This window comes from Oncorhynchus nerka, unplaced genomic scaffold (genome assembly GCF_034236695.1).
Source record: "Oncorhynchus nerka isolate Pitt River unplaced genomic scaffold, Oner_Uvic_2.0 unplaced_scaffold_865, whole genome shotgun sequence".
NCBI lineage: Eukaryota > Metazoa > Chordata > Actinopteri > Salmoniformes > Salmonidae > Oncorhynchus > Oncorhynchus nerka.
Genome location: NW_027040419.1, coordinates 298,327 through 305,960, shown reverse-complemented (window position 1 = coordinate 305,960; position 7,634 = coordinate 298,327). Strand labels below are relative to the sequence as shown.

The 7,634-nt window shown below is 37.8% G+C and overlaps 1 long non-coding RNA gene across 1 annotated transcript; it reads left to right on the top strand.

Annotated features, from left to right (window-relative positions):
- The first annotated feature begins 1,641 nt into the window (after window positions 1-1,641).
- Window positions 1,642-6,957, top strand: LOC135570983 (uncharacterized). The gene is made up of 2 exons (XR_010463616.1): window positions 1,642-2,340; window positions 4,047-6,957. It is a non-coding gene; the product is annotated as an uncharacterized LOC135570983 (long non-coding RNA).
- The last annotated feature ends 677 nt before the right edge of the window (window positions 6,958-7,634 follow it).

The following is a 7,634-nucleotide window of genomic DNA, read 5'->3' as shown; positions in this document are numbered from 1 at the left end:
TTAGCATCAAAGTAGACAACATGCAAGACTACAAATCTCTCCAAGCTCCAGCAATTAATCTCTAGCCAACACATTTCACAGAACAGTTCACAGAATTGTCCATTGAAATAAATGTTGACAATTTAATCACTGCTAAATTAAGGCCTGATTGGTGGAGTGCTGCAGAGATGGTTGTCCTTCTGGAAGGTTCTCCCGTTTCCACAGAGGAAATCTGGAGCTCTATCAGAGTGATCGGGTTCTTGTTCACCTCCTTGACCAAGGCCCTTCTCCCCCGATGTCTCAGTTTGGCCGGGTGGCCAGCTCTAGAAAGAGTATTGGTGGTTCCAAACTTCTTCCATTTAAGAATGATGGCGGCCATTGTGTTCATGGGGACCGTCAATGCTGCAGACATTTTTTGTACCTTTCCCCAGATCTGTGCCTCGACACAATCCTGTCTCAGAGCTCTACGGACAATTCCTTTGACCTCATGGCTTGGTTTTTGCTCTGACATGCACTGTAAACTGTGGGACCTTATATAGACAGGTGTGCCTTTCCAAACCATGTCTAATTGATTGAATTTACCACAGGTGGACTCCAATCAAGTTGTAGAAACATCTCAAGGATGATCAATGGAATCAGGATGCATCTGAGCTCATTTTCGAGTCTCATAGCAAAGGGTCTGAATACTTAAGTAAATACATTTGCAAAAATGTCAAATCTGTTTTTGGTTTGTTATTATGGGGTATTGTGTGTCGATTGATGAGGGGAAAAACATATTACATTTTATAATGAAGCTGTAACATAACTAAATGTGGAATAAGTGAAGGGGTCTGAATACTTAATGAATACACTGTATACCACTGGAAGAGGTTTCTATCATTGGCAATTTTGTACACAGTCAGGTGATACGTGGTATAGAAAGTCCAATCTTAGGAGGGAACATGGGAGGCACTATACTGTGTGTCTGCAGGTGTCTATCTGGTCAAAACCACTGATACAGGTGCCCCTCCACCCTCTGGTGGGATGGATCATGTCTACAGAGAAACCTACATTCAAATACTTAGATTTGTGTGTATTGGGTATATGTTGTGAAATTGTTAGATATTACTTGTTAGATATTACTGCACTGTCGGAGCTAGAAACACAAGCATTTTGCTACACCTGCAATAACATTTGCTAAACACTTGTATGTGACAAATAAAATGTGATTTTGATTTGAAATAAATGTCCTATTTATCAAAGGTGCTTTTGGCTGGTGTCAAAATGACTCCAAAGGATTTGAATTTGTTAAAAGTCCATATTGATACAGAAACACTAAACCATGATTTAGATGTATTAAGAAATAGTTGATTGACAAAGTCATGAAACATAGGATGAATTGAATGAACCACATTTTGGCTGTGATAAAAGATATGCATCTGGGGTCAAAATGATCCATGTCAGAACTATGGTTCAATGTAAATATGTAGTGGGTCTTGAGTTTGTTTTAAATTATCACTCATTAAAAACGAATCAATCAACACATGCTTTTCTTTGAACGACTTAATATGATAATCAACTTTAATGAAATAAATTAAAAATAAACTTTTGGTTCCTCAACTGCGTTGCCCCTCCAGTCAGCAGGTGGCGATGTGCGTCTTTTACGTTCAGGCGACGCTGCCAGTGTGACGTATAATCTAGTGGACGGGACGCTCCTTCAACAACAACAGTTAGACACCTCGGTAGCTTTATAGCAAACATAGCTACAACATTCACTCTCTTTACACTGTTTTGGTGTATATTAGTCGCTGTGTATTAAACACACTTCTGTCGTATGTACGTGTTGCTCCATTTAATTATATATTTACGTTGTTTGTCAGCTAGCTGGTTTGCTAAATTAGCTTAGAACTAGGCTAGTTGCTAATGCTAGCTAGCGAACATCTCCGACCATGAGTTCACTAAGCTGCTCTCCTCCTGCTAAAGAAGAGGAGGTCTTCTGGACGGAGAAAGAAGCTCTCCTGAAAGAGGAGGAGGAAGAGAAGTTTGTTACAATACAAAAACAAGTAGAGGGTGAGGCTGTTACCGTGAAAGAAGAAGAGAAAGACGTTTCAGTGAAAGAAAAGGAAGACTCGTCCAGAGTGAAAGAGGAGGAGGATGTTACAGTAAAAGAAGAGGAAGCGGAGAGAGAGGAGGATGCAGTTTTTGGAGTGAAAGAGGGGGAGGGGGAGATGACTCTCACATCGAAAAAGGAGGAGGAGGACGAAGAGGAGGAAACTGGACATCTGGGCCCGGTTTCCCAAACGCATCTTAAGGCATCCTATGGTTCTGATGGTGAACTCAGCCGTAAGATGGTTTTGAGAAACTGGGCCGTGATTAACACTAGTAAGTACTGTCTTAAAAACAGAGGCACAAACTCTGCAGTTGTTGAACTGATGTGTGGTGTTAAAGGGAAATATGTAATTGCTACATTTATATTATTTATAGTCATTGATTCTTGAAGAATATAACACATACCTCATGAGCTTAGTTCAACTGTACCACATCAGAACCCCAAATAAGATGTTTTACTCCAATGTTTAGAAACAATGTAAATCAGCACTGTATAGCCTCAACATGGTTAAGACCCAGGTTTGAGTTCAGCTCAGGACTTCCCCCTGAATTCACTACACTATAAATATGTTTATAATGTTACTGCTTGATTTACAGTAGCGTCTCATTACTCTGTTTGTGTAGAGAACTGTTACTTAATGGACAGGCTATTGTACAACACACAGGGCTATTTTCCTTCATTCAGGACATTTAGAATGACAACACATTACAGAGGAGCCTAGTGGGATTATTCACACAATTATCTGGTGATCAGGTTATGAAATGTCATGACAAACACATTTTAGTTTCCATGTTTCACCTGAAATATTAAATTATTTATAATCCTAGGTCTATGTTGTTGTAGGGGAAGTTATGGGTCCTACAGTAGGTCTATGTTATTAGGTGAAGTTATGGGTCCTACAGTAGGTCTATGTTGTTAGGGGAAGTTATGGGTCCTATAGTAGGTCTATGTTGTTGTTAGGTGAAGTTATGGGTCCTACAGTAGGTCTATGTTGTTAGGTGAAGTTATGGGTCCTACAGTAGGTCTATGTTGTTAGGTGAAGTTATGGGTCCTACAGTAGGTCTATGTTATTGTTAGGTGAAGTTATGGGTCCTACAGTAGGTCTATGTTATTAGGTGAAGTTATGGGTCCTACAGTAGGTCTATGTTGTTAGGGGAAGTTATGGGTCCTACAGTAGGTCTATGTTGTTGTTAGGTGAAGTTATGGGTCCTACAGTAGGTCTATGTTATTGTTAGGTGAAGTTATGGGTCCTACAGTAGGTCTATGTTATTAGGTGAAGTTATGGGTCCTACAGTAGGTCTATGTTGTTAGGTGAAGTTATGGGTCCTACAGTAGGTCTATGTTATTGTTAGGTGAAGTTATGGGTCCTACAGTAGGTCTATGTTATTAGGTGAAGTTATGGGTCCTACAGTAGGTCTATGTTGTTAGGTGAAGTTATGGGTCCTACAGTAGGTCTATGTTGTTGTTAGGTGAAGTTATGGGTCCTACAGTAGGTCTATGTTATTGTTAGGTGAAGTTATGGGTCCTACAGTAGGTCTATGTTGTTTGTTAGGGGAAGTTATGGGTCCTACAGTAGGTCTATGGTATTGGTATGACTAGCGGTTTCCACATTAGCATGGAGGAGTTTCTGCAACCAAATTCCGTGTGCATTGCCCTCGTGCGCCTAATTTAGCAAACACAGAAAGGGGCCTATATTGGTGACCAAAGGTTGTCTGGCACACTGCTTAGGGGTTCAGCAACTGTAATAACTTATTTCTAGCCTACAATCATCGATGTTACTACTAATGTGAAAACAAGAGAAAATATGACTATTGTTGCTCACTTGACTGTCTCAAGACAATTGTCAAATAATTTTAATATTCATTACAGACATCAATTGTTGTACAACATCATGGCTACGCTGTTGGCATCACCTTTTACAGTGGATTTCTGCTGTTGTGGGCCTTTAACCATCTGTCTGACTTTGTTGTTCACACAGGAGAGAGACGTGACTATCGTGGATCCTCTGGGGAGCCTCAACAACATCATGAAGCTGACGAGGCAGAGAAGAGTCCCTCCCGATCAGAACACCTCAAGAAACACCAATGGAGACCAACAGGGAAGAAATCTCACTGCTGGTCTGACTGTGGGAAGAGTTACTTAAGATTAAATTAACTAAAAGTACACATGAGAATTCACACAGGAGAGAAACCTTACAGCTGTGATCAATGTGGGAAGAGTTTTACTCAGTCAAGCAGCCTGTTATCACACCAGAGAACACACACATGAGATAAATCTTATAGCTGTTATCAATGTGGGAAGAGTTTTACTCAGTCAAGCAACCTGGTATCACACCAGAGAACACACACAGGAGAGAAACCTTATAGCTGTGATCAATGTGGGAAGAGTTTTACTTCATCTAGCCATCAGATTGTACACCAGAGAACACACACAGGAGAGAAACCTTATAGCTGTGATCAATGTGGGAAGAGTTTTACTTCATCTAGCCATCAGATTGTACACCAGAGAACACACACAGGAGAGAAACCTTATAGCTGTTATCAATGTGGGAAGAGTTTTACTCAGTCAAGCAACCTAGTATCACACCAGAGAACACACACAGGAGAGAAACCTTATAGCTGTGATCAATGTGGGAAGAGTTTTTCTTCATCTAGCCATCAGATTGTACACCAGAGAACACACACAGGAGAGAAACCTTATAGCTGTTATCAATGTGGGAAGAGTTTTACTCAGTCAAGCAACCTGGTATCACACCAGAGAACACACACAGGAGAGAAACCTTATAGCTGTGATCAATGTGGGAAGAGTTTTACTTCATCTAGTCATCTGATTATACACCAGAGAACACACACAGGAGAGAAATCTCATAGCTGTGATCAATGTGACAAGAGATACTCTGATAAAAGATCTCTGATCAAACATCAGAAAATACATTAATGAAGGAGTTGTTTCATGATATCAATGAATTAATGTCACAATGTAGAATGTTTAAACATTGTAGTAGGAGTATTTTAATGATGTCACAATGTAGAATGTTTAAACATTGTAGAAGGAGTATTTTAATGATGTCACAATGTAGAATGTTTAAACATTGTAGAAGGAGTATTTTAATGATGTCACAATGTAGAATGTTTAAACATTGTAGAAGGAGTATTTTAATGATGTCACAATGTAGAATGTTTAAACATTGTAGAGGGAGTATTTTAATGATGTCACAATGTAGAATGTTTAAACATTGTAGAGGGAGTATTTTAATGATGTCACAATGTAGGATGTTTAAACATTGTAGTGGGAGTATTTTAATGATGTCACAATGTAGAATGTTTAAACATTGTAGTGGGAGTATTTTAATGATGTCACAATGTAGAATGTTTAAACATTGTAGTGGGAGTATTTTAATGATGTCACAATGTAGAATGTTTAAACATTGTAGTGGGAGTATTTTAATGATGTCACAATGTAGAATGTTTAAACATTGTAGAAGGAGTATTTTAATGATGTCACAGTGTAGAATGTTTAAACATTGTAGTAGGACTATTTTAATGATGTCACAGTGTAGAATGTTTAAACATTGTAGAATGAGTATTTTAATGATGTCACAATGTAGAATGTTTAAACATAGTAGGAGTATTTTAATGATGTCACAATGTAGAATGTTTAAACATTGTAGAAGGAGTATTTTAATGATGTCACAATGTAGAATGTTTAAACATTGTAGTAGGAGTATTTTAATGATGTCACAATGTAGAATGTTTAAACATTGTAGAATGAGTATTTTAATGATGTCACAATGTAGAATGTTTAAACATAGTAGGAGTATTTTAATGATGTCACAATGTAGAATGTTTAAACATTGTAGTAGGAGTATTTTAATGATGTCACAATGTAGAATGTTTAAACATTGTAGAAGGAGTATTTTAATGATGTCACAATGTAGAATGTTTAAACATTGTAGAAGGAGTATTTTAATGATGTCACAATGTAGAATGTTTAAACATTGTAGTAGGAGTATTTTAATGATGTCACAATGTAGAATGTTTAAACATTGTAGAAGGAGTATTTTAATGATGTCACAATGTAGAATGTTTAAACATTGTAGTAGGAGTATTTTAATGATGTCACAGTGTAGAATGTTTAAACATTGTAGAAGGAGTATTTTAATGATGTCACAATGTAGAACACTAAACGTTTGCCCCCTGTTCAATTGATTTCTGCATAATATGGATATTATCCTCATGGGGGAAAATCCAGGCTCTGAATTGAAAGAGTGATATTTATATGATATAACAGAAAGTGACTAACACAAAAAGAGCTGTGTTACACTTACAGCATTGGTGACCCACTGGAATCAAAATGTAGCTAGATGTTTTCTACAAGTTGTCCTCTAACCAGTGATGTACACATTATTCCCAGATTCCATGTGATTTTTGAGCTGTTAGTTTTAACAGGACAACCTCATCTCCAGACTCTCACACAAATGATTTCAACATGATATCGATGAGTGATGAAAAATAAGTGTTGCGTTCCTTTGTTTAACGACCTCTAAATGTAAATGCATCTCTCCAAAATGTAGCTGACTGTCTTCTGCAGGTTGTCCTCTAACCAGGGAGGTAAAATATATCTCCCATTTCCATGTGTTTTTAGTTGTGTTAGTTTCAACAGCACCAACAACCTGATTTCCCCCTAATTGATATCAGTGATTTATTGCTACTTGTCAAAACAACAGTGTTTCTGGTGCTCCTGCATTTTAAAAGGTGCTTGTTTAAGTAATATGACTATTGTTGCAGATGTTTGTGCAGATGGTACATTTTATGTTTAGGTTTTCAATATCACAAATGGTTTCTGCATATTGGTTATTAATTTGGACACATTAAAGCTGTGTTTTGACATTGGGCTGAACCACCAAGCTAAATGTAATTGAAAAGACGTTGAAAAGAAGACTATACCCAACGTCCAATATACGTTTGGTTTTAGTTGAAGGTTTTAAATATTTATTTTCAGGTTGTTGTTAATAACGACTTGAAAACAACTTAATTTCAATGTTCTTACAGTTTTGACACATTGACTGTTGTGGAAAATATTGAATCAACTATTTCACCAAAACCAGAACCTGTGAATTCAACTAGACTTTATTACAAACAGTAACAAAGCTGAACAATTCCATGGAAGAACTGACTCTTCATTCTTAGTACTTGGCTTTTATACAGTCTGACCCTGATATAACAGTCTAACCACTAGGCTGCTGCCCCAATAATACACTAAATACATGTAATATAGCCTATACAGTCTGATCCTTACATAACATTCTAACCACTACCCTGCTGCCCCAATAATACACTAAATACATGTAATATAGCCTATACAGTCTGATCCTTACAAACATCATCACTCCACTTTATGAATCTACCCTGCCGTCCCAATGTTGTGACAGGTGATATTCTCCTGGACCAGACAGCATCACAGGTGATATTCTCCTGGACCAGACAGCATCACAGGTGATATTCTCCTGGACCAGACAGCATCACAGGTGATATTCTCCTGGACCAGACAGCATCACAGGTGATAT